General features: G+C 41.8%; 1 protein-coding gene across 4 annotated transcripts in view; it reads left to right on the plus strand.

Moving 5' to 3' along the window:
* Nucleotides 1–27,652, plus strand: part of SEMA5A (semaphorin 5A) — a 659,545-nt gene that overhangs the window by 29,950 nt on the left and 601,943 nt on the right. The window contains exon 1 of one of the 4 annotated variants that reach the window (XM_084619689.1): nt 15,483–15,501. The exons of the other annotated variants lie outside the window; for them this stretch is intronic. The gene's annotated coding sequence lies outside the window, so the exon portion shown is untranslated. Of the gene's footprint in view, nt 1–15,482; nt 15,502–27,652 lie in introns of those variants that run through there. 4 annotated transcript variants of the gene reach the window in all.

Consider the following 27,652-nt stretch of genomic DNA (forward strand, 5'->3'; position numbering starts at 1 on the left):
AGAACAAGGAGAAATGAGTTCAGATAATTGGCATGGAAGTGAGGTGGTCAATCGAGGAAGTATCTTGAAGACCTGAAAGGAGATTTTGTAATGGATTTTGTAATGGACTAGTACCCAAAGAAAATGTCAAAAGCTGAGGATGACATACTTGTTTCTGCTAGGGCAGAGGTAGTCAATTATTTTTTTTCTCAACATCCAAATTTCTTGGTCAAGGTATAGTCAAGGTCCAGACTTGCAAGTGCCCCTGTTCAACAAACACATACAATGCTTTGTAATATACCCAGGGCCTATTTCTTATATTTTTAGCGTGTTAAATGAAAAATAAAATCACACCACTGTGTAATCTAAAAATAACCTCTAAGAAAGAAGTAATAAATTACATCTGAGACTTTTAGAAAGTACGTAGATAAAATGTCAAAGAGATGCAAATATTAGCATTAAAACACTTTCAGACAACTGTTTTAAATTCTGAAATTGTTTTGAGTTTACAAGGAGTATTAACTTTGGTTTTGTCAAATAACATTATTGTAAGCATATAACCACTTGATTACCCGCCATCCAGCTCCCGTCCCCTAACCCCCCGATTGCCCCCCACTTAGCTTAGGGTTACCATATTTCAAGTTCTCAAAAAGAGGATACTGCTGGGGAAGGGGGGGGAGGTCAAACTGAAGGGGAGGTTCAGTTGGGGCGTGCTGGAGGGGTATTTGGGGAGTGCTGGAGGCGGCATTTGGGGTGTGGGAGTGATGTGTGTGTACTGGGAGGAGGTATTTGGGGAATGCTGGAGGGGGCATTTGGGGTGTGGGAGGGATGTGTGTGTACTGGGAGGGGGTATTTGGAGGGTGCTGGAGGAAGTACCTATAGCCTCACTCTCAAGGTGGGGGGCAGTTTTGCTCCCTGTCATGGTGGCAGGGTGGCTTGTGCAGGTCTAGGATGCAGCACCAACTCATCAGTCAGCACTTCCTGCAGGCCTCTTGCCCTCCCCAGGATGGGGAGGTGGGGCCTGGCTCTGTCACTCCTCCCACCCAGGCTATGAAGCCCTGTGGTAGGACAGGCAGCTGGCTGAGATGTGCTGGGCAGCTCTGCTTACTTGGTGGGCGGCATGGCCCAGCTCCCCCCACTCTCCCTATCACCCACCAGCTCCCCACCTGCCCCACCAGGAGAGGCTCCCACTGCCCCACTCACTGAACCCAGATGCCAGCGCCTGCTGGTTTGCATACATGGCCCACTTGTCCCATCCCTGCACTGCTGCTACCTGGCAGAGGACAGAACTGGTGGGGCTGCGGCTCCAGAAGCAGCCACCCTGGGGACACACTGCGCCCTGCAGCTCAGCCCACTCGCCTGCCCCCTGCTGTGGGGCCCTGCGCTGGGGAATGGGCTTGGCTGCGCATGGCTCCTGCCCTGGCTTGGCTTCAGTCCACTTGACCTTTGCAGTCCACTCTAAACTGTCTGGCAGTCCATATTTGGCCTGCGTTCCGCCTATTGACTACCCTTGTGCTAGGGCATGAGAAGCGTGACTTTATTTTCCCCTTTCATTGTGATGTACTGACCCTGCAATGGGATCTGCATGCACTGGGTCCCAACTTTGCCTTTCATAGCATTCGGGACTTTGTTTGAATGAGTGACTGATATTTGTGCTTTTCTGTAAATCCTTCAGGAAGTGTTCCACAGTATTGCCCTCTAGTGTTTGACTCACACAGTTATGGGACTCACTAGTGCTCCAAGCTTTGTAGAAGTGTTACAGGGTGGTTTACCCATGGGCTGGAGAGCCTGGGGCTGAGCTAGCCCTGATTACAGGGCTGAGAGGAAACAGGTGATTCCTTTCCAATAAAGGCAGCAGGAAGGTGCAGGGTGGCCACTGATATATCCCCAGAATACAAGACAATATCCACTTGGTTGTCCCCACCCCATCCCCCTTTGTGATCCCACCCCTACTGCTGTGAACTTGCACACATAGTGAGTGTGGGCTCATGCTGCATGGGAGGAAGCTATTTTGAAATGCATGCTGCCCCTACGCCACCTCTGTGACCTCACATGCACGGTACTTGCGATGTTTTGCCGGAGGGGGCAGAATGACGTATTCTGCAAAATGTCATTCTCCCTGCATGATACTAGACAAAACTATGTCTGGTTTTATATTTGTACCAGACAGGGGACATGCCATACAAAAACAGGACTGTCTGGCCTACAACAGGCCGAATGGCCAGCCTAAATGTGACAAGAAAAGGAGTACCTGTGGCACCTTAGAGACTAACAAATTTATTTGTTTGTCTCTAAGGTGCCACAAGTACTCCTTTTCTTTTTGTGGATACAGACTAACACGGCTGCTACTCTGAAATCAGCCTAAATGTGTGGTTGGGAGAAATAGCAGGGACTGCCATAGGCCTGGCAGTAAACTAGGGAAACCCAGAAAAGAGGAAACTGTGTGGAGCTGGAATGATGACAGACTTTGTGTTTGTTTATGGACTTTTGAGTTCTGTTTTTAACAAACTCTGTTGCCAGCCAGGTGGAGAGTGAATTAAAAAAAATTGTGTTGAGAAGGTGTCTGGAAACTGAGTGAGTTCTTAAAGAGGCTCTGGTGAAGGCGAGATAGAGGCAGGTGGTGGCCATAGTGGGACAAAAAAGCCTGTGTTCGTGGATTTGAAGGACCAGGGTTCCACTTGGGTAAGATTTATATAGTAATTGTGTTTGTTGTCTGTTCACCTGACTGTTCTTACATTATGGACAATATCAGTGGGTAGCCATGTTAGTCTGTATCCACAAAAACAACAAGGAGTCTGGTGGCACCTTAAAGACTAACAGATTTATTTGAGCATAAGTTTTCCTGGGTAAAAACATCACTTCTTCAGATGCATGGAGTGAAAGTTACAGATGCAGACATAAATATACTGACACGATGAAGAGAAGGGAGTTACCTCACAAGTGGAGAACCAGTGTTAACAGGGCCAATTATGCATCTGAAGAAGTGAGGTTTTTACCCACGAAAGCTTATGCTCAAATAAATCTGTTAGTCTTTAAGGTGCCACCGGATCCTTGTTGTTATTATGGACAATGTAACTGTAATATCTTTACTGCAGTATATAATTCAGCCACTAGCTGTCTGTGTGTGCTGTTAAAGAGATCCAGGCAGAGTAGTAAAGTCAGACTGCACAGAAATTTGGGATGCGTGGAAGCTTTTTTGTCTGTGTCTATAATTGTAAATGTCTTATGTAGTGAAAGCTTCCTGTTTAAGAAAAACTGTGATTCCATGTAACATTACAGTAACAAAAGGCAATATGAAGATTAGTGCATTAGAATGTTTAAAAAACATATTCATTCTGGGTTCTGGTATAAAAATCCTAATTATGGCAGCAAATACTGAAATTGTATGGAAATATCTGACAACTGTTGTCAAAATTCATCTCAACTTAAAAACATGATCATCTTAGTCGCATGAGTAATGCAAGAAGGATTTGCCCCTACAGAAAGCTTGAGTCAGACTCTACTGTTCATTTGAAAAGGATTCTGGGGAAACATTTTGTTGAAATTGAACTTATCCAGTTCTCAGAGGAAAAACAGAACGGTGAATTTGTTTGTAACATCAGATTTGCAAATACTTCCTGAGATTTTTCCCTGGTGGCTATAGTTACTACTTGCCCCTTTGGAATGTATAGGAAAGCTTTTCATTGTACCATGGTGATACAAAATACCATGCGCGCACAACAAACACACAAATCCAGTATTTTGCTTATCTTCTACCACCTATTGGGATCTAAACTGTGCAAATTTAACTGTTGCTTTGGTTACAGAAAGCCACATTTAGTTGAGGGGACATATGCAAAATACTTATTTGTTAAAAATATCCTCTAAACGATAACATAGGAAAACAATTTAAAACGAGGCAAGGAGTTAGTTGTGCACCAGAATAATTTATTTCAACAATAGTTTAATTGCATCAAAATGAAAGAGCTTGCATGTGTGGGGGGCAATCTGTGTTAGTGCTGGACTCCATTAATCATTTTCTTCATTGAAGTCAACAGCATAGAAAAGTGACTTCAAGATAATTGAATAATTTATCTCTTTGCACCACTTGTGAATTCACAGCAGGATGTCAGTGCACAATCAGAAACATATGTGGGTTTTTTTAAAAAAAAAAAAATTTACATTTCCCAACCAAACAACCCTCAAACAACCCTCAACCCTACTTTTTTGAAAAAAGAGTAGTTATAATAAACAGTTCTTTTTTGAAAAAAGAGTAGTTATAAACATGTAAACAAATCCATTTCTTGCTTTTGGTGTATCATTCTGAATACTATTAATGTCTTCTCCTTGATTTATCTTTAGATTTTTAAATTCTTGGTGTTGCCATTGATTGTTTTTTAAGCCTGGCATCTTTTTGACATTTAAAACCGAAACAGAAAAAGACAACTGATTCAGCTTGCCGAACAACCTGGTCATGTTCCCCTTTCAATAGTGTGTTTAAATAGTCAGAAAGTAAATAGTCAGCTTTTGGCATAAAAATGATTCAGCACATCCTTTGTTTAATGTTGACAGTTTCACCTCCTTTCAAAAAAACAAAAACAAAAACAAAAAACCCCTCACCAGACTAAAAAGAACATAAAACAGATATGTGGGAAGGAAAGTTGTTTTCCCAGACCACCCTGCTCCAACTGAATTACCCTTCAGCAACCATTCAAACTTTTGAAGGGGCAATTTTTATCAGACGTTATCTTTTGTAACAGTTTGTTGTTCGTCATTGGTAACAATGTAACATTTGTTTCTCAGTGTTCTCCAGTATCCTTTGGCTGGTTAGTGTGTCTTTTTTGTTTTTATTAATTTTTTCAAACTATTCTCTCTATCCCCTTTTGTAGTAAATCAGAATTTAGAAGTTTTGTGCTATGTAGGGGTTTGTAATACTTGACCTGAAGAGCACCTGGGAATTCACCCAAGACTAATATTTTATGAACCCAAAGCTGAAATATTTATGCCACAAACATGTCCCCAAAGTGAATAAACTCCAGTCCAGGATACTGCAGGAATAAAAGGAAAAATGAATGTTGCTCTCATCACTTAAGGATAATTGATTCTGCCGTGAACATAAATAGATTAAGACTGCCATACTCCTGTCTATATGTCAGAACTGGACCATACTGGGTCAGACCAGTGATCCATCTAGCCTAGTTTCCTGCTTTTTGATAGTGGCCAGTGCCAGATATCTGCTGGAGAGAGATCCATCCCTTTCATCCAGAACCAGCTTCTGGCAGTTGGAGTTTTAGGGACACCCAGAGCATGGGGTTGTGTCCCTGATCATCATGGCTAATAGCCATTGATGGACCTGTCCTCCATGAACTTATCTAATTCTTTTTTGAACCAGTTATACTTGTGGCCTTCACAATGTCCCCTGGCAAGGAGTTCCAAAGGTTGACTGGGCATTGTGTGAAGAAGTACTTCCTTAAGTTTGTTTTAAACCTGCTGCCTATTAATTTTTTTGGGTGACCCCTGGTTCTTGTGTTCTGAGAAGGGGTAAATAGCTTCCATTGACACTTTCTCCACATCATTCATGATTTTATAGACCTCTATTATTTCCCCCCTTAGTCATCTCTTTTCTAAGTTGAACAGTCACAGTCTTTTAATTGCTCATCATATAGAAGCTGTTCCATACCCTAATTATTTTTCTTGTTTTTCTCTGCACCATTTCCAATTCTAATATATCTTTTTTGAAATGGGATGACCAGAATTATGTGCAGTATTCAAAGTGTGGGCATACCATGGATATATTTAATGGCATTTGACACTTTAAATCATTGCTTCTTGGAGCAGCTAGTCCTGCAACCCACAAGAGGAGAGGCAGTCCTTGATTTAGTCCTAAGTGGAGCACAGGATCAGGTCCAAGAGGTGAATATAGCTGGACCTTTTGGTAATAGTGACCATAACATAATTAAATTTAACATCTCTGTGGTGGGGAAAACACCACAGCAGCCCAACACTGTAGCATTTAATTTCAGAAAGGGGGACTATGCAAAAATGAGGAAATCAGTGAAATAGAAATTAAAAGGTACAGTGCAAAAAGTGAAATCCCTGCAAGCTTCATGAAAACTTTTTAAAGTCACCATAATAGAGACTCAGCTTAAATGTATACCCCAAATTAAAAAACATAATAAGAGAACCAAAAAAGTGCCATGGTGGCTAAACAACAAAGTAAAAGAATCAGCAAGAAGCAAAAAGGCATCCTTTAAAAAGTGGAAGTTAAATCCTACTGAGGAAAATAGAAAGAAGCATAAACTCTGGCAGATGAAGTGTAAAAATATAATTAGGAAGGTGTCATGGGGCAGGACTCAGCCCTGTGACACCTCCTGCTGGTCTCTTAGGGAATTAGCTCTTCTAGCCTCCAGAGCGTCCTCTGCAGGCTGTTGTCTCAATGCTGCTGGCCCCCGTGTCCCTCCCGGACCCTGGTGCCCATTTCCCTGGGGTGCTGCCCCCTGGCAGTACCGCCACATTCTCTGGGTCTCCCCTCCCTGGGGAACCGCCATCCACTATCCCCACCTCGCCTCAGTCTTTGGCTACTGCCAGTCACCATTGAGCCCCCGCACACTGAGGCGGACTGCAGTGTATAAGCCACTCATCACAGGCAAGGGGGGTTTGGACCTGCTGCCTCGGCCTACCCGTGGGCTGCCCTGTTGCAACCTCAGTACTCTGTCTTAGGCTGTCTCCCAGGCCTGCAGCCTGGGGCTTTTCCAGTCTGGAGCCTCCCAGCTCCCCTGGCCTTCCCCAGCCCTGTTCCACCTTAGGTACCCAGGTACGCTCCCCAGCAGCCAGGCTCATCTCCCCCCACAGTTAGAGGAGACTCTTTTTGCTCCTGGCCCACTGCCCTCTTATAAGGGCCACCTGAGCCCTGATTGGGGTGTGGCCACAGCTGAGCCTACTTCCTCAATCAGCCTGGGAAGTGCTTGCTCCCAGCCACAGCCCTCTCCTGGGCTGTTTTAAGCCCTTTAAGGTTGGAGCGGGTGACCACCCCGCTACAGAGGGCCAAAAAAGAATTTGAAGAACACTAGCAAACACTCAAAGTATTAGCAAAATTTTTTTAAAGTACATCAGAAACAGGAAGCCTGCTAAACAACCTGCTAAACAACCAGCCTGCTAAATAACCACTGGATGATCGAGTTGCTAAACGAGCACTCAAGGACGATAAGGCCATTTCGGAGAAACTAAATGAATTCTTTGCATCGGTCTTCATGGCCAAGGATGTGAGGGAGATTCCCAAACCTGAGCCATTCTTTTTAAGTGACAGATGTGAGGAACTATCCCAGATTCAGGTGTTGTTAGAGGAGGTTTTGGAACACATTGATAAACTAAACAGTAATAAGTCACCAGGACCAGACAGTATTCACCCAAGAGTTCTGAAGGAATCAAATGTGAAATTGCAGAACTACTAACTCTGGTATGTAACCTATCATTTAAATCAGCTTCAGTACCAAATGACTGGAGGATAGCTAATGTGATGCCAATTTTTAAAAAGGGCTCCAGAGGTGATCCTGGCAATTACAGGCTGATAAGCCTGACTTTAGTACTGGGAAAACTGGTTGAAATGATAGTAAAGAACAAAATTGTCAGACACATAGATGAACATAATTTGTTGGGGAAGAGTCAGCTGGTTTTTTGTAAAGGGAAATCATGCCTCACCAACCTACTAGAATTCTTTGAGGGGGGTCAACAAGTATGTGGACAAGGGGGATCCAGTGGATATAGTGTACTTAGACTGTCAGAAAGTCTTTGACAATGTCTCTCACCAAAGGCTCTTAATCAAAGTAAGCTGCCACGGGATAAGAGGGAAGATCCTCTCATGGATTGGAAACTAGTTAAAAGATAGGAAACAAAGGTTAGGAATAAATAGTCAGTTTTCAGAATGGAGAGAGGTAAATAGTGGTGTCCCCCGGAGTCTGTATTGGGACTAGTCCTATTCAACATATTCATAAATGATCTGGAAAAAAGGGTAAACAGTGAAGTGGCAAAATTTGCAGATGATACAAAACTACTCAAGAGAGTTAAGTCCCGGGAAGACTGTGAAGAGCTATAAAAGGATCTCTCAGAACTAGGTGACCGGGCAACAAAATGGCAGATGAAATTCTGTGTTAATAAATGCAAAGTATTGTACATTGGAAAACATAATCCCAGCTATACATATAAAATGATGGGGTTTAAATTAGCTGTTACCACTCAAGAAAGAAATCTCGGAGTCATTGTGGATAGTTCTCTGGAAACATCCACTCAATGTGCAGCGGCAGTCAAAAAAGCTAACAGAATGCTTGGCATCATTAAGAAAGGGATAGATTATAAGAAAGAAAATACCATATTGCCTCTATATAAATCCATGGTACACCCACATCTTGAATTCTGCGTGCAGATGTGGTTGCTACATCTCAAAAAATATCTACTGGAATTGGAAAAGGTTCAGAAAAGGGCAACAATAATGATTAGGGGTCTGGAATGGCTTCCGTATGAGGAGAGATTAATAAGACTGGGACTTTTTAGCTTGGAAAAAAGATGACTAAGGGGGGACATGATTGAGGTCAATAACCGGTATGGGGTCATGAAAATTAATGAAATTAATATGCAGCAGGTTTAAAACAAACAAAAAGAAGTATTTATTCACACAACGCACTGTCAACCTGTGGAACTCTTTGCCAGAGGATGTTGTGAAGGCCAAGACTATAACAGGGTTCAAAAAAGAACTAGATAAATTCATGGAGGATAGGTCCATCAATGGCTATTAGCCAGGATGGGCAGGGATTGTGTCCCTAGCCTCTGTTTGCCAGAAGCTGGGAATGAGCGACAGGGAATGGATCACTTGACGATTACCTGTTCTGTTCATTCCCTCTGGGGCATCTGGCATTGGCTACTGTTGGAAGACAGGATACTGGACTAGACGGACCTTTGGTCTGACCCAGTATGGCTGTTCTTATGTTCTTATGATATTTTCTCAGGCTGTCAATTAATCACAGTTAACTCACGTGATTAACTAAAACGAATTAATCGCGTTAAAAAAATTAATTGCGATTAATTTCAGTTTTAATTGCACTGTTAAACAATAGAATACCTATTGAAAATAATTAAATATACAAGAACTGTGCTCATATAAGTACTGTAGTGCAATCTCTTTATCGTGAAAGTACAACTTACAAATGTAGATTTTTTGGCTACTTAACTGCACTCAAAAACAAAATAATGTAAAACTTTAGAGCCTACAAGTCCACTCAGTCCTACTTCTTGTTCAGCCAATCATTAAGACAAACAAGTTTCTTTACATTTACAGGAGATAATGCTGCCCACTTCTTATTTACAATGTCACCTGAAAGTGAGAACAGGCAAGGAGTTCAGTCACACTTTAAATTGTGACATTATTTTTGTAACGAGTGTTATCATCATGGACAAATGTCCCCTGGAATGGTTGTTGAAGCATGGAGGGACATATGAATCTTTAGCGCATCTGGCATCTAAATATGTTGCAACGCTGATTACAACAGTGCCATGCGCTGTTCTCACTTTCAGGTGACACTATAAACAAGAAGCAGGCAGCATTATCTCCTGCAAATGTAAACAAACTTGTTTGTCTGAGCGATTGGCTGAACAAGAAGTAGGACTGAGTGGACTTGTAGGCTCTAAAGTTTTACATTGTTTTGTTTTTGAATGCAGGCTTTTTTTGTATATAATTCTACATTTGTAAGTTCAACTTTCATGATAAAGACATTGCACATCAGTTCTTGTATTAGGTGAATTGAAAAATGCAATTTCTTTTTTTTTACACTGCAAATATTTGTAATAAAAATAAATATCAAGTAAGCACTGTATCCTTTGTATTCTGTGTTGTAATTGAAATCAATATATTTGAAAATGTAGAAAACATCCAAAAATATTTAAATAAATGGTATTCTGTTATTAACAGTGTGATTAATTGCACAATTAATCACTCAATTAATCATGATTATTTTTTTAATCACTTGAAGGCCCTAATCTTTTCTGTTTTATTATCTATCCCTTTCCTAATAATTCCTAATATTCTGTTAGCTTTTTTGACAGCTGATGCTCATTCATCAGATGTTTTCAGAGAACTATCCACAATGACTCCAAGATCTCTTTCTTGAGTAGTAACAGCTAATTTAGAACCATCATTTTGTTTGCATAGTTGGGATTGTTTTCCAATGTGCATTACTTTGCATTTATCAGCATTGAATTTCATCTGCCATTTTGTTCCTTGGTCACTCAGTTTTATCAGTTCCCTTCATAACTCTTTGCAGTCAGCTTTGGACTTAACTCTCTTGAGTAATTTTGTATCATCTGCAAACTTTGCTACTTCACTGTTCACCCCCTTTTCAATTTCGTTTATGAAAATGTTGAACAGCATAGATCCCAGTATGGATCCTGAGGAGTCCCCACTATTTACTTCTCTCCACTGTGAAAACTGACCTTTGTTTCCTGTCTTTTGACCAGCTAATGATCCATGAGAGGACCTTACCTCTTGTTCCATGACTGCTTACTTTGCTTAAGAATCTTTGATGAGGGACCTTGTCAAAAGTTTTCTGCAAGTCCAAGTACAGTATATTCACTGGATCACCCTTGTCCACATGATTGTTGACTCCCTCAAATAAGTTTAATAGATTGGTGATGCATGATTTTCCTTTACAAAATCAATGTCCACTCTTCCCCAACATATTGTGTTCATCTATGGTTATGGCTAAACTACTGCAGGAAGTTGACTTATGCTACGCAACTCCAGCTACGTGAATTACATAGCTGGAGTCGACGTACCTTAGGTCCAGTTATTGTGGGGTCCACACTACAGGGGTTCGATGGGAGAAACTCTCCCTTTGATTTACCTTACTCTTCTCATCGGGGGTGGAGTACAGGGGTCGACTGGAGATCCATCTGCTGTCGATTTGGCGGGTCTTCACTAGACCTGCTAAATCGACTGCTGGTGGATCGATCTCAGAGCGTCGATCCTGGCTGTAGTGTAGATGAGCCTATGTGTCTGATAATTGTGTTCTTTATTATAGTTTTAACCAATTTGCCTGGTTCTTAAGTTAGGTTTACCAGTCTGTCATAGTCAGGATTGCCTCTGGAACCTTTTTTTTAAAAACTGGTGTTACAGTAGCTGCCCTCCAGTCATCTGGTACAGAGGCTAATTTAAGTGAGAGGTTACAGACCACAGTTAGTAGTTGTGCAATTTTGTATTTGCGTTCCTTCAGAAGTCTTGAGTGAATACCATCTGGTCCTGGTGACTTATTACTGTTTAATTTGTCAATTTGTTCCAAAACCTCCTCTACTGACACCTCAATCTGGGACAGTTTCTCAGATTTGTCACCTAAAAAAAAATGGCTAAGATGTGGGCATCTCCCCCATATCTTCTGCAATGAAGACTGATGCACAGAATTCATTTAATTTTGCCACAATGCCCTTATCTTCCTTGAATGTTCCTTTAGAACTTTGATCATCCAGTGTCCCCACTGACTGCTTGGCAGGCTTCTTGCTTGTAATGTACTGAAAATTTTTTATTGTGAGTTTTTATCTTTTGCTGGTTGTTCTTCAAATTATTTTTTGGCCTGGGTAATTATATTTTTATCCTTGACTTGCTGGAATTTATGCTCCTTTCTATTTTCCTCATTAGGCTTTGACTTCCATTTTTCAAATGATGCCTTTTTGCCTCTAACTGCCTTTTTTACTTTTCTTTGTAATCATGGTGGCATTTTTTTTTTTTTGGTCCTCTTACTGTTTTGGGGGTGGTGGTATACGTTTAGTTTGAGCCTCTATTATGACTTTTTAAAATCGTTTCCATACAGCGTGCAGAGATTTCACCCTTGTGACTTTCTTTTTAATTTCGATGTAACTAGCTTCCTCGTTGTGTAGTTCCCCTTTTTGAAGTCAAATGCTGCTGTGGTCGGTTTCTTTGGCATTTTTCTCCCTACAAGAATGTTAAATTACTGGTCGCTATTACTGAGCAGTTTAGTTGTATTCACGTCTTGGACCAGATCCTGTGCTTCACTTAGTACTAAAGCAAGAATTGTCTTTCCCCTTGTAGGTTCCAGGACAAGCTGCTCCAAGAAGCAGTCATTTATGGCATATAGAAATTTTATCTTTGCATCCCTTCGTGAGGTGACATCTATCTAGTCAATATGAAGATAGTTGAAATCCCCCATTATTAGTATGTTTTCTGCTTGTGGCCTTTCTAATCAGGAGAGTGAGTTTGTGTGTGTGTGTGGGGGGGTGTGAGAAAACCTGTATTTGCGCTGGAAATGGCCCACCTTGATTATCATGCACATTGTAGGGAGAGTGGTCCCTTTGGATAAGCTATTACCAGCAGGAGAGTGAGTTTGTGTGTGTGGTTTTTGGAGGGGGGTGGGGGGGGGGTAAGAAAACCTGGATTTGTGCTGGAAATGGCCCACCTTGATTATCATACACATTGTGAAGAGAGTGGTCACTTTGGATGGGCTATTACCAGCAGGAGAGTGAGTTTGTATGTGGGGGGGCGGAGTGTGAGAAAACCTGGATTTGTGCTGGAGATGGCCCAACTTGATGATCACTTTAGATAAGCTATTACCAGCAGGAGAGTGGGGTGGGAGGAGGTATTGTTTCATGGTCTCTGTGTATATAATGTCTTCTGCAGTTTCCACAGTATGCATCCGATGAAGTGAGCTGTAGCTCACGAAAGCTCATGCTCAAATAAATTGGTTAGTCTCTAAGGTGCCACAAGTACTTCTTTTCTTTTTTCTAATCTCCTGAACATTTTACAGTCCTGTCATCATCCTAGTCAGGTGGTCGATAGTATATTTCCTATTACTATATTCTTATTATTCAAGCACGAAATTTTTACCCATAGAGATTCTATGGTACAGTTTTATTCATTTAAGATTTTTACTTTATTTGACTCTAAGCTTTCTGTCACATATAGTGCCAATCACCCACCAGTGTGACCTACTTTGTTATTCCTATATACTTTATTTTCTGGTATTACCCTGTCCCACTGATTATCCTCATTCCACCAAGTTTTCACAATGACTATTACATCAATATCGTTATTTAATTCCAGGCATTCTAGTTCACCCATCTTAGTATTTGTACTTCTAGTGTTTGTATGTAAGCACCTGTATATTTTCTCAGTTTCAATTGCTTGTCTTCATGTATTATATCTCAGTGGGTCTCTCTTACATTTGAGTGTTCCTCACTAACTCCTACATGTTCTTTACTAGCTTCTTTCCTATCCTCTTTATGAGGATATAGAATTCCACCTATAATAAATTCATCCCTATGGGATGTCTCTGCCCGAGCCCTGTGCTTCTCCACACCTGTTGGCTTTACCTCAGCCCTTAGTTTAAATCCTATGCCTTTTTAATTTTACATGCCAGCAATCTGGTTCTGTTTTGACTTAGGTGGAGGCCATCCTTTCAGAATAGGCTCCTCCTTTCCCAAAAGGTTCCTCAGTTCCTAATAAACCTAAATGCCTTCTCCCCACACTATTATTTCATCCACACATTGAGACCCTGCAGTTCTGCCTGCCTTTCTGCCCCTGTGTGTGGAACTGGAAACATTTCAGAGAATACTACCATGGATATCCTAGCCTTTAATGCAGAGGTGAGCAAACTATGGCCCGCGGGCCACATCCGGCCTGCGGGACCCTCCTGCCCAACGCCTGAGCTCCTGGCCCAGGAGGCTTGCCCCCAGCCCCTCCACCATTGTTCCCCCTCACATGCGGCCTCAGCTCACTGTGCTGCTGGCGCAATGCTCTGGGCAGGGGGGCTGTGAGCTCCTGGGGCAGCGCAGCTGCAGAGCCTGGCCTGACCCAACCCCGTGCTCTGAGCTGCGCGGTGGCGTGGCTGGCTCCAGCCAGGCGGCGCGGCTGTAGCGGTGCTCCAGGCAGCGCGGTAAGGGGGCAGGGAGCGGGGGGGTTGGATAGAGGGCAGGGGAGTTCGGGGTGGTGGTCAGGGGGTGGAGGTGTGGATAGGGGTCAGGGCCGTCAGAGGGTGGGGAACAGGGGGAGTTGAATGGGGGCAGCGGTCCCAGGGGGGCAGTCAGGAAGGAGCGGGGGTTGGATGGGGTGGCGTGGAGCAGTCAGGGGCAGGAGTTCCAGGGGAGGTCAGGGAAAAGGGGTGGTTGGATGGGGCAGGGGTCCCGGGCGGGGGGCAGTCAGGAATGAGAGGAGGGGTTGGATGGGGTGGCAGGGAGCAGTCAGGAGTGGGGGTTCCAGGAGCAGTCAGGGGACAGGGAGCGGGGTGTGTGTGTGTGTGTGTGTGTTTGTGGATGGGGTAGGGGTCCTGGGGGCACCATCAGGAAACAGGGGGAGTTGGATGGGGCAGGAGTCCTGGGGTGTGTGTCAGTGGGCGAGAAGCAGTGGGGGGGATAGGGGGCTTGGGCCGGGCCATGCCTGGCTGTTTGGGGAGGCACAGCCTCCCCTAAACGGCCCTCCATACAATTTCCAAAACCTGATGCAGCTCTCGGGCCAAAAAGTTTGCCCACCCCTGCTTTAAGGTCTTACCCAGCAGCCTACATTTGGCATCCAAGACCTCTCTCATACCTTTTCCTATGTCATTGGTACTTAACATGTACCAAGACTACTGGCTTCTTCCCAGCACTACACATGTCTGCCTAGATGTCTTGTGAGATTTACAAGCTTTGCACCTGACAGGCAATATACCATGCAGTTCTCCCAGTCATCACAAACCCAACTATGTATATTTCTAATAATCAAATCCCCCAATATCATTACCTGGCTCTTCCTGTTCCCCAGAAGAGGTATCCTCAGTGTGAGAAGATGCCACAACATCATCTGGAAGGAGAGTCCCAACTATGGGACACACTACAAGAAGGATGTGGATAAATTGGAAAGAGTCCAGCGAAGGGCAACAAAAATGATTAGGGGTCTGGAACACATGACTTATGAGGAGAGGCTGAGGGAACTGGGATTGTTTAGTCTGAAGAAGAGAAGAATGAGGGGGGATTTGATAGCTGCTTTCAACTACCTGAAAGGGGGTTCCAGAGAGGATGGTTCTAGACTATTCTCAGTGGTGGAAGAGGACAGGACAAGGAGTAATGGTCTCAAGTTGCAGTGGGGGAGGTTTAGGTTGGATATTAGGAAAAACTTTTTCACTAGGAGGGTGGTGAAACACTGGAATGTGTTGCCTAGGGAGGTGGTGGAATCTCCTTCCTTAGAAGTTTTTAAGGTCAGGCTTGACAAAGCCCTGGCTGGGATGATTTAATTGGGGATTGGTCCTGCTTTTGAGCAGGGGTTTGGACTAGATGATCTCCTGAGGTCCCTTCCAACCCTGATATTCTATGATTCTATGGGATTGTTTCCCTCTGCTCCAGCTTGATGTTCTCCTTACCTGAGACTTTCATCATCCTTAACAGACAAAGGCTGTCAGACTGGGCTGGGAGCACTCCATAGTGTCCCTGGAAGTTTCACATATGTACCTCTGTGTCTCTGAGGGCCATGAGCTGCTTGCACTATATTCACGCATCTGCTGTCTGCCCACAAGTCAGGTAATCATACTTCCTGATTTAGTGTAATAAATTGGATAGCCCCTATTCTTCTGCTGGACTTCTGCATGCATTATTTTTACACTTGTAGGTTTGTTGGGAGAGTGGTTGGATGAGTTATTGACCTAAGTTTAGAGTATATTTAATAGGTGTATCTGCCTCTCACGCTCCATGTGTAAACTCCCCTATTTGCTTCTCCTCAAAAGAGACCATATTATATTCTTCAGTCAAGCAAGCACACGGCAAAAATTAACAGATGAACTCATCCCAAGGATCATATATTGTGTCCTCCTTCACTAGGTGAACTCCTTCACAAAACTCCCATTTGCTGCTCTTGTTCACTAGCTTGGGGTATGGGCCATCTCAATCTATTTCATGAAGAGGTCAAAATTTATAGAATAACTAAGATGAAAGATATGTGTTAGCTAATGAGATCTGCACTAGGATAAAACAGATAAAGGACTCTGTGAGTCTTAAGTCTATTAATTCAATATGTAATAAAGAGGAGAATAAGCTAAAATAGATGTTTATGACCTATCAGGTATGTAGCATACTGTCCTTGAACAAGATCAACTCCCAGACTGCAGCACTGGTCAGCACAGCATGGGGAGGAGGTGACCAGCCCTCTGTGAAGAAAGAAGTGGTTCGGGACTATTTAGAAAAGCTGGATGAGCACAAGTCCATGGGGCCAGATGCACTGCATCCGAGAGTGATAAAGGAGTTGGCGGTTGTAATTGCAGAGCCATTGGTCATTATCTTTGAAAACTCATGGTGATCGGGGGAGGTCCCGGATGACTGGAAAAAGGCTAATGTAGTGCCCATCTTTAAAAAAGGGAAGAAGGAGGATCCTGGGAACTACAGGCCAGTCAGCCTCAGCTCAGTCCCTGGAAAAATCATGGAGCAGGTCCTCAAGGAATCAATTCTGAAGCACTTAGAGGAGAGGAAAGTGATCAGGAACAGTCAGCATGGATTCACCAAGGGCAAGTCATGCCTGACTAATCTAATTGCCTTCTATGACGAGATAACTGGCTCTGTGGATGAGGGGAAAGCGGTGGACGTGTTGTTCCTTGACTTTAGCAAAGCTTTTGACACGGTCTTCCACAGTATTCTTGCCAGCAAGTTAAAGAAGTATGGGCTGGATGAATGGACTATAAGGTGGATAGAAAGTTGGCTAGATTGTCGGGCTCAACGGATAGTGATCAATGGCTCCATGTCTAGTTGGTAGTCGGTATCAAGTGGAGTGCCCCAAGGGTCAGTCCTCGGGCCAGTTTTGTTCAATATCTTCATAAATGATCTGGAGGATGGTGTGGATTGCACCCTCAGCAAGTTTTCAGATGACACTAAACTGGGAGGAGAGGTAGATACGCTGGAGGGTAGGGATAGGATACAGAGGGATCTAGACAAATTAGAGGATTGGGCCAAAAGAAATCTGATGAGGTTCAACAAGGACAAGTGCAGATTCCTGCACTTAGGACGGAAGAATCCAATGCACCACTACCGACTAGGGACCGAATGGCTCGGCAGCAGTTCTGGAGAAAAGGACCTAGGGGTTACAGTGGACGAGAAGCTGGATATGAGTCAATAGTGTGCCCTTGTTGCCAAGAAGGCCAATGGCATTTTGGGATGTATAAGTAGGGGCATTGCCAGCAGATCGAGGGACATGATCATTCCCCTCTATTCGACATTGGTGAGGCCTCATCTGGAGTACTGTGTCCAGTTTTGGGCCCCACACTACTAGAAGGATGTGGAGAAATTGGAAAATGTCCAGCGGAGGGCAACAAAAATGATTAGGGGATTGGAACACATGAGTTATGAGGAGAGGCTGAGGGAACTGGGATTGTTTAGTCTGCGGAAGAGAAGAATGAGGGGGGATTTGATAGCTGCTTTCAACTACCTGAAAGGAGGTTCCAAAGAGGATGAATCTAGACTGCTCTCAGTGGCAGCAGATGACAGAACAAGGAGTAATGGTCTCAAGTTGCAGTGGGGGAGGTTTAGGTTGGATATTAGGAAAAACTTTTTCACTGGGAGGGTGGTGAAACACTGGCATGGGTTACCTAGGGAGGTGGTGGAATCTTCTTCCCTAGAAGTTTTTAAGGTCAGGCTTGACAAAGTCCTGGCTGGGATGATTTAGTTGGGGATTGGTCCTGCTTTGAGCGGGGGTTGGACTAGATGACCTCCTGAGGTCCCTTCCAGCCCTAATATTCAATGATTCTATGATTCTACACATGGTTCAATCCACCAGCCCCTGTGCAGTAGCCAGAAGGTCTGAGCTCATATGCCTTGTCAAATAAGCTGATCGTTTCATTTGGCATCAAAATAAACTGTGGTTCAGGACCAGATACTTTTTGATATGTATGATCTGCACAATGAAATACATCCAGTCACTAGAGGAAATAGTACCACAATTTCTGACTAATGCCACTATAAAATAAATAAACTTCACTTAAAAATTGGGGAAACAGTATCACAATAAGATAATCATCTAATCTGATATAGCTCCTGAAACTAAAATGTGATCTTTCTACAGGGGCATCGTTCCATTATAGAACAATTCCAGTTTAAGAAATATGCTTTTAAACTTCATTTCACCCTCTACTAGGAGGAGTTAGAAAGCTTTGTTCATGGAACACAATGTTTACAGGGCAGTCCTAGGTTTCAGTGGCATCCTATTACTGCCAAAATCCAAAAATACAGTGACCAGGAAACAGAATAAAACAGTTTATTCTTGGGGTCAATACAGACTCCAGTTTCCTGACTCAGAGAGTGTCTTTCAAAACAAACATCAGTATTTAGAGGACTATAAACCATGTGTAGAATCTGCAGTAATTGGAAGGTGAAACTAAACTGGACAACTGCTATTTCAGACTAACAAATTAAAACTGTAAATAATGGGCCTCTGGCCCTTGGTTGTTTGGTAAGGTGGTATAGATAGTTGAAGGGCATAATTGATTGTTTTATCTTTGCTATGTGAGATAGCACTTTGTTGTCACCATCTGGTTTGCATTAGGGATGGCTGATGATATTGCACAGTGAGGTACAACAGTAGAAATTTTCTCTGATAACCATCAAAGCCAAGTACTCTTACATATTATCAGCTGGAGATTTCTGGATTAATACTCCACTGGCTGTGTACGTTTGCAAGCATAATTAAGGCTGGGATATCATCCCTACGGGAAATAGATTTTCAGTGATTTAGGATACCTTGGACTGTTTCAGTTCTAAAAAAGAGGATAGAGGAGAGAGAATTAATTGTCTTTAATTTGTATTCCTAAACTGACTAAGAATTTGCAAGGATTATTCCTGCATCTAAAATGGTCCTCAAGTGGTAAATGTTTTTTGAGGATATAGTATGTTGGGACACAGTATGTAATAAAAAGTGTGATACACAAGACTGATATTAAGAAACCACTTGCTTCTATCTTATTGTCATATTATATGGGTCAGAATTATATATATATATATATACATATATATACTTCTATCACACAACAAGGTCAGTATCTACTGAATGCAGCAGCTATTGTTAAATTCCCCCATCCCTCCCCAATTTTATAGTTTTGAAAGTTAAATGCAAATAAAACTTAATATCAGTCTAAAACAACAGCTGAAAACTCATACAACTAATTAATAAAACATACTAATGGGGTAGAAAACCTGAACCCACTGGCAGATGAGATGATTATTTTGCTCTTATTGGCTGTTCGTCAATAACTGTCAGTTACTGAGGTTCAGAGCCAGATCAATTGGCCATTTCTTGTTCTCAAAACAATATCTGTTGCTGTGGCCTGTTCAGCTGCTGAAGCGAGTCTTTTACCGGAAGCCCTATATTTGCTGCTCATGATGTTTTTCCTTGTTAGTGATGGGGGGAGGGGGAAGGGTGTTGTGTTAGTTCTGACAGCTTTTTTCTTGTCTGTAATGGGGGGTGGGTCAAGTGTTAGTTCTGACAGCTCAGGAGTTGTCAGTAGCATTCTGGAGGTCCTCAACAAAGAGGACACAAAGATATAGGGTCCTTCTTGGTTTTGGTTAGGTGTCTACAGTTCCTTCTATAGAACTGACGTTCAGGTATTGTTATGACGTGGTACAGCATTGGTGTAGATGCTATAGATCTTACCTTGGCAGGTTGCCTGATGCCTGTGTTGGAAATCTTTGGGTGCATCCACTCCACAGAATTAACTTCAGTGATTCAATCTTGAGTTAATTCCCTTGTGTTAGGCTGTCATATGGGAGAGAAGTCACATTGCAAAATTGCAGTAGAGTAGCGCAGGAGTGGCTGTAGTGTTCTGTGTCCGTACTGGCACTCTGCTCAGTCATTGTGCCCCAAAGACATCTGGGGGCATATCCCATGGTTTATAGGACTACAGTTTACTGTGTTGTTCTATGTATACTTTCACAGAATATTGTGGGAGAATTGGTCTGTCCCTTTTGGGGATTGTGGGTGGAAATGGTATATACTAGCCTGCATCATCCACATGAAAGATAGCTAGCGTTAGTAGCTCTTGAGCAACATTCACTTGACATCTGCCCTCTACTCCCGGTCGTACCAGCCAACTTGTGTTATTACATCATGACACACAACTGATTTTTTTTTGTGAACAGCAGCTGAATTAATGAGAACTCTAAAGATATACTTCTTATGAACATGCTAATGAAGACAAGTTCTACCATTCTCCAGTACTAGCAAGAGGCAATTGTCTGGCATTCTTATCCCAGTATTTCTTCTCTTCTAGTTTCCTGGCATGTAGCTGGTGTATAACTATTTCAGGGTTGTTTTTAGTTCAAGAAGCATTTTAGATTTTAGTGTGATGATGCCCTTCTTGGTCAGCATCATGCATTGAACCAGGGGCCTCCAGAGCTAAAAACATGAATGGCTATAGCTTGAACCAACAAAGCAAGTTCTCAAGCTGTGAGCAGTAACAGATCCATATTCTCTGTGAATCAGGCTGAGATGTGGGTCACATTAGCACTAAAGTTGTTTTCCGTCTTCCCATAGTCTCTGAACTGGTGATGCTAATAAAATATAGTGAGGTGTTTTACAATACAATACTAAGTATGGATCCCTTGAATTGACCACAACTCTTTTTTTAAAGAAAAAACAAGATATATATTTATATTACAAGTTCACCTGATAAACACAAACTGAATCAACCTCACAAGAGCTTGTGTCAACACTGTCCATCTGTATATTGAGAAGTGAAATAACAGAACCTGACATGCCCTATTCTAGTCAGGCATGAATGCTGTTATTAAAGATAAGGCATCCAAATATGAAATTTGCAATTAATATAGGAAACAGACTGCAAATGAAAAACCAAACCCACATTAGATTCCTGATTTTCCTTAGCCAAGGTTGGCAACAACCTCTCCAAATAAAATGGAAAATATCCACTTCTTAGTAGTGGACTTCTCATTTTTTTAAATTTACTTTTGCAACACATCATGTAATGGTGTAATATATTGCAAATCAATTTGCTAACCACGGAATTCTAGATTATTTAATAACAGAAAATGGACCATAATTTATGAATGGCTCATTTTTGGCAGTTCTCTCCATATGATGGCCTTGCTTTTTATGTACAGTCAAATGGATTTTCAGAGTTTTGTACTTTCTGTATTGAGCTGGATCTTTTGGCTTGCACCTAAAACCAAAAATATGTTTCTATTTTGAAGTGTACTCATTTTCACACTTTCAGGGTAACTCCACCTGTATCTTACCCCTCCATGATTCACTCCAGGAGTTCCCAGTCAGGTCTCAGATCTCCAGCTATCACCTGTCTCTGTGCAGGGATCCTTCCACACTCCCTTCTGACTGATGGTTTTAAGGCTGAACAGCTCTCTGCCTTACACTGTGATATCCCCAGCAAGCCAGTCTGCCTAAAGGCCAGTGCTTTGCTTTTTCTCTGAAGCCTATGAATTGTGTATTGCCAGCAGTTACAAGTTACCACATAGGCCATTCCAAGCAAGCACATTTATTCTTAAGGTAAAAGCATTACAGAGAAAATATAGTAAAAACAATAAAAAGATGGAAACACACACTGAACATACCTGATGTCACCCTCTAGTCTTATGGGGCCCCTAGTAGGCTAAAGTTTTTTCAAGCCTTTTGTAAGGGTTGGAGTCTCCCTCAGACAGAAGGTCCTATCTGTTTGCTGGATCAGAAAAAAAGGCTCTGGGTCATAGAGGAGCACAATGGTATCAGAATACAGCATTTTGAGCATTCTGTGCAGGGCCAACTGTATTTCACAATTCTACAGCCTTGTAATTTACCCCAGAAGTTACTTCTCAATGTACTATTTTCTAACACGGCTGTTACTCTGAAACCTATTTTCTTTCAGAATCTAAGCTTTCATTTTTTTTAAAAAAATTATGTTCTAGCCCCTATGGATAGGAAAGGGGGAAATCATCAATTGAACTGAGTATAAACTGAGGCAGTGATGTCTGCCTGAGTCTTTTTATTAATTGATGTCCTCTACAACCACTGCATTAATTAACCATTCCTTTGATTCTATTCTACACCCTTTCCAGTTTATCTTCCACCCACTACTCTCCACTGAAAAAATAGTTCTCACTGAGGTCTCTAAAGACCTCTTCCCAACCAAATTTCAGGACTAATACTCCATCCTCATCCTCTGTGACCTACTGGCAGCTTTTGATCCCATTGATCATACTTTCTTGAAACCCACCCTGGGCTTTTGTGACTCTATCTTCTTGAAGTTCTCAGCCTGCCTTTCATATCAATTTTTCAGCATCTTGTTGGGTGGTTCTTCCTCCCCTCTCCCTCCTTTGGTGGAGGTTCAGGGCTCAATCGTTTGCCTCCTCCTCATTATCCTTTATTAAATTCTTACAAGGATGAGTTCCTAGTTCTTCTAGTATGTACAGTAGGGTTTGCTAACCTTTGGGAACAGAAATTGGAAATCTAGAAGATGAAGGGAGAGTTTTTGAACAAAAAAAAACTCAACAACCTTAGTTTGCACACACATCTTGTATTTTGGCTGCAAGTTATTTGTTTGCAGGATATAGAACATAATTGGTTGCTAGACAAAAAAAAAGAAGCTAATATAGGGTGGTGTTTCTTCTCACAACAGGACATTTTTGGTGCCTTTATATTTTTATTTATTTTTGTTCTATGTGCTGTCTGCATTTCTTCATTATTATATTTCCATTTCAGCAGCTCTTTGCTACAGTGCTGGGATTGTATCACATAGATTTGTTATTCTTTTACCAGTTGGCATCAGTCTGAGTTGCACATTGTCATTCCTGGAATTGTGAATTGTATTACTTACCTCTAAATTACTATCAGCAAGGAACATGTTGGAGGTGATATGAATTTTATTTTAAATATAATATTAAAATACAATGCTGCCATATGAGTTGAGTTATCATGTAGCTAACGTAAAAATCTGCTTGATACATACATGCTTAATTCACTTGAGAAAAAGTTCTTGAAAGATAATGCTCCTATACTGTACATTTGGGAGTTACATGCGTACCCCTTGTTTTGCTCACACAAGTAATCTTTCTGGCTGACTTGGCTTTGATTCACAATCTTTGCCTTTTGCTGCCTGAAACAATTTGCAGGAAGAGCATTCAGCTTGTGGGACAATGTGTTTCAGGTTTGTCAATGGGTATGGTTCAAGTTGGTCAACAATGACAGTCTCTGACCAATTAAGAAATATTACTGGATAGAGAAAAAGTGGCCATGATCAGGGACTTGAGAAGGTCAAGGAGAAAAAGAGAGAAATCTACCATTTTACTATCTGACTTGCCTGCATGTTGAGTTGTGGCTAAATACACCAGCTCATGACAACATAAGTCAGCTCTTTTATGGATCCATCAAAGTGAGTCACAGTAGTAGAAAAAGATGAAATAGTAACTTTTCAGCATTCTGTCTGTGAAACAATGTTTGAATTTTTAATCCATGGTAATATTTTTGAAGCTATTAAGATTTTCTAACCTGCCCCCACAAAGCTACAGTATATAACATTTTCAAGTCATTGTATTTCTTAATTTGACCATAATGAATGGTCTAACTAAACTGGAAGCCAAGTGTAAAATATATTTCATAGGTTCTGAAACTTGCAAGTTTTGCTTCTCTCTTCTGGACCCCTGAGTGGTCCAACTTTGCACCACACATTGTCAGTTTCATGCTTGTTCCTTTGGTTAGGTGGGTGGGGAAGAGAGACTAATGTTTTTCTGTTTAAACTGTCTTTATTTTGTTACCTCCTCCACCTCACATGCCCCATTTGTCTATTTTGTCCACTGGTCACACCCTTGCTGGCACCTAGATTGTAAGCTCTCATGGGCCAGGATTGGCTTCTTTGTTACTTGTCTGTACAGTGCCCACTGCAATGGGGCCTTGATCCTTGATTGGGGTTCATAAATGCTACAATCATATAAATAATAATTTCACACAAAAAACTTGTTACAAGAACATTATTACGTTTGAAAAGTAAAACATTCAAAATTTAGGAAGTCAAAATAAAGGTTGTTTATACAATCTTAATTTGATACAGGCTTTAATTACATGATACAGTCTTTAATTACATTATGAAAGACATTTTTTTCATTGCCTCATTCAGTGCACAGGATGACTGTGCTTACTTCAATATTTTGTTGTATCTTCATTATTCAATGTGTGGCCCCAGGCCTCATTTACTGCATACTATTCAAGCCCTGCTCTGAATTATTAAATTCCTCATAGGTTTTTCTGTGGTCCTCATCACTATAGCATCTGAGTGCTTCACAAACGTTCATGAATTTATCTTCGCAACGCCCCGGTAAAGTGAAGGGGTAGCATTATTCCCATTTTAAAGATGAGGAAATGAGGCCCAGAGAGATTAAGGTCAAACATATCCACTAATTTTGGGTGCCCAGTTTGAGATAAATAGGACCTGATTTTTCAGATTACTTAGAATTATAAAGCACTTTACAAATTCAAAATACAACTCCCATTGACTTCAGTTGCAGCTGTGAGTGCTAAGCAAATCAGAATCTAGGGTCTGAAGTTTGACATCTAAAAAATAGGGAACACACAAATAGTGACCATGTGTGAAAAGTCTAAGTGACTTGCCCACTTTAAGTGACCTGAAGAAGAGCCCTGGGTAAGCTTGAAAGCTTCTCTCTTTCACCAACAGAAGTTGGTACAATAAAATATTTTACCTTACCCACCTTGTCTCTCTAGTGTCATATAGGAATAGAGCTGAGCAAATAATTGATTTTTCAGTACAGTGGCCAAGCCAAAAAATTAAAAATTAAATTAATTTGAAACTCAAAATGAATTTTCCAAATTTTTCTCACCGTAACAAAGAAATCCCCAAAATTCAGGTCAGTCAAACAAAACATTTTGAACGGTATTTCAAACCAACATTTTCAAATGGGAATGTTGATTTGAAATTATATTTTTGAAATGAAATGTCAGTTTGACATTTTTGTTTCTAAAATGTCATTTCAAAATGAAATGTTGAAACAGTTCATTTAAAAAATATCAAAGTGTGCTGTTTCAACATTTCTGATTTTTTTTCAGCTTTTTGGGGGGTGGGGGTTGGAGATGGGCTGAAAGTATGCACCAAATTCAGTCCAAATTTGCCCAACATCTGTTACAGAGGCAGGAATAGACTCCAGTTCTCCAAGGCAGCATTCAGCTATGTTGGACCATGAAATGATCTTTCTCTTCCTGCAACAATCCACTGCCTCATTCACTACATATCTTTCAACTTCTGCAACCAGAGAGGCAGTGGTCCCACAGACAACAGCTTCATTCACTACACAAGATAGGGAAAAGTAGATAGAGAAAGTGAAGTGCAAAGAAGAAGGGGTGAAAGAGGGGAAAAAGAGAAAAGGACAAAGGGAAAGAACAGAAGAGAAATGGGGAGGGAAGTGAGACAAAAGGGAAAGAAAAAGAGAAAGGAAGGAGAAAGCCATATGTATTTTTATGTTTTATTTAATGTTATTATAAAGGCAGTACAGTAATTAACACATGCCAGTGAAGTACCACATCCAAACACTGAAATTAACAGATTAAACAAATTCTTTTAGAACTCTCTTTATAGCTGATAGCCTTCCCACCGAGTGCCTGAGAACATCCTGTGGGAAGGTTGGTTGTGGGGGAGGATAGCTCAGTTGTTTGAGTGTTGGCCTGCTAAACCCAGGGTTGTGAGTTCAATCCTTGAGGGGGCTGTTTGGGATCTGGGGCAAAAATTGGGGATTAGTCCTGCTTTGAGCAGGGGGTTGGACTAGATGACCTCCTGAGGTCCCTTCTAACCCTGGTATTCTATGATTCTAAGGTAAGGGTTGCATTATTACTGCATATTTATCAAAAATGGTGTTACACATTTTGGTCATTTACACTCTTATTTTGCTTCACTTTGAGGGGCAGACTGTGCATTTCCACCCCTGGCCCATTTTGGGAGTAGTATAGAGATTGTGCATAATCACTTCTCCTGCTCCAAAGTGTGAAGGAAGACTATGTATGCTGCACCAACAATTTAGATGTTACTACTTGCTTCCCTGTGTGGCCTGCCAGTTCTGTGGGACAGTGAGGAGGGTGGGCAGAACTGTGGGTCTGCCACTTTTCCTCCCACTTTGGGTTGATTTGCATCCTCTCTAGCCCTAGGAAGGATAACTCCCTGCACTTCCCTGAGTCCCACATAATCCCTTGCTATTGTGCCTGGCCTGTGTAGGGACAGTATGGAGAGGAAAGGTCCTTGTACCTTTCCCCTTGTACCCTTCCTCTCCCAGACACAATTTGGCTCTGGCTGATTTCAGAGTTTGAGACAACTGGATGGAAAATGCAGTGAACACAGAAGAACATGAATATGAGTGGGAAGGAAGGAATTGTTCCTTTTTGAAATTCTAAGGTTTATATAATATACACCCCTCACCCTCCCAGAAGTAAGAGTTTCTTTTTTGTGAATTGTTCAGAGCACAGTAAGAAAAATGTCTGGAAAATAATGATGAGGGTGTGGAGTGAAAGAGAGCACTTTAGGCCTAAGCAGGCACTTTATTTCTTTTGCAAACATATACAAGACTCAGGTCTGGGTTCATTGTTACAGTTACTGAGCAAAGTAATTCTGAGGCTCAGAATCTGAGCTGCCTTAAAAGAGTTGTAAACTGGTGGGGCTTGTCCTTTGGAATGCTAAATAGCTTTATATTCTTGTTAAAGTGACACCAATCTGTTCTGAGAAATGAATGTTTACTTCTCCCCCCCAGTCTGTATGGGACCTACAACGATTATGCTCATCTACATTTGAGGAGTAACAACATATGCACAGCTCCTGACATTGATATGCTGTGTGTGACATTCAGAATTGTTTGCATTTTTAAATAAAAATATTTTAAAAATAGAATAAAATCTGTGTTCATGTGAGGGGAGGAGGCTTTAATGAATAGTCTAAACCTGAGTGGTAACTCTTCCTATCCAAGAATATGAATAACTGCTACTGACTTCAGTGAGCGTTACTTGTATCCTATAGGCTGTCCATCTTTAGGCTGCTGAAGTACAATAATCTGGTTAAAAAAAAAAGAGGCATAAAATCAGTCTTCCAATCTGGGTACTTATTTGGCCCCCATCACAGTAGGGTATCTGAACACCTCACAATCATTAATGAATGTATCCTTTCAATACTCCTGTGAAGTAGAGACAACTTTTATCCCCCATTTACAGATGAGGAATGGAGAAAAAGCATGCAGCGACCAAGGCCTGGATGGTCGGACCTAATATGGTCAGAGCCAGAGTCAGGCCTAGTGGTTGGAAACAAGGATCAAAACCAAAGACATTGTCAAGTACTAAGCGAAAGGTCAGAGTTGCCCTAGCCACAGGATGGTTCTTCCTCCCTGATGTAATGGAGGTGTAGTAGCTGCTGTTGGACTAGCTGAATCAACACCAGTGTCACTGGCACTCATCCCAAACTCTGTAGTTGCTGTCACAGCTACATTAGTTTGGCGGGCAGGGCTGCTGAGAAGATATAATTATGCAGTTATTTATGGGACAAATTCTGGCTTTGGTGCCATATGAGTTTCTTCCATGTAAATCAGTGGGATCTACACACACAGCTGTGAAGCTAGCATTTAGCCCTAAATATTTTGCAATCTATTGTAACAATTTCTGCTTGGTTGTTGACATATTATTCTAATTACTATATAAAAATACAGTAACGTG

Source organism: Lepidochelys olivacea (genome assembly GCF_965140295.1).
Source record: "Lepidochelys olivacea isolate rLepOli2 genome assembly, chromosome: 2".
Lineage (NCBI taxonomy): Eukaryota > Metazoa > Chordata > Testudines > Cheloniidae > Lepidochelys > Lepidochelys olivacea.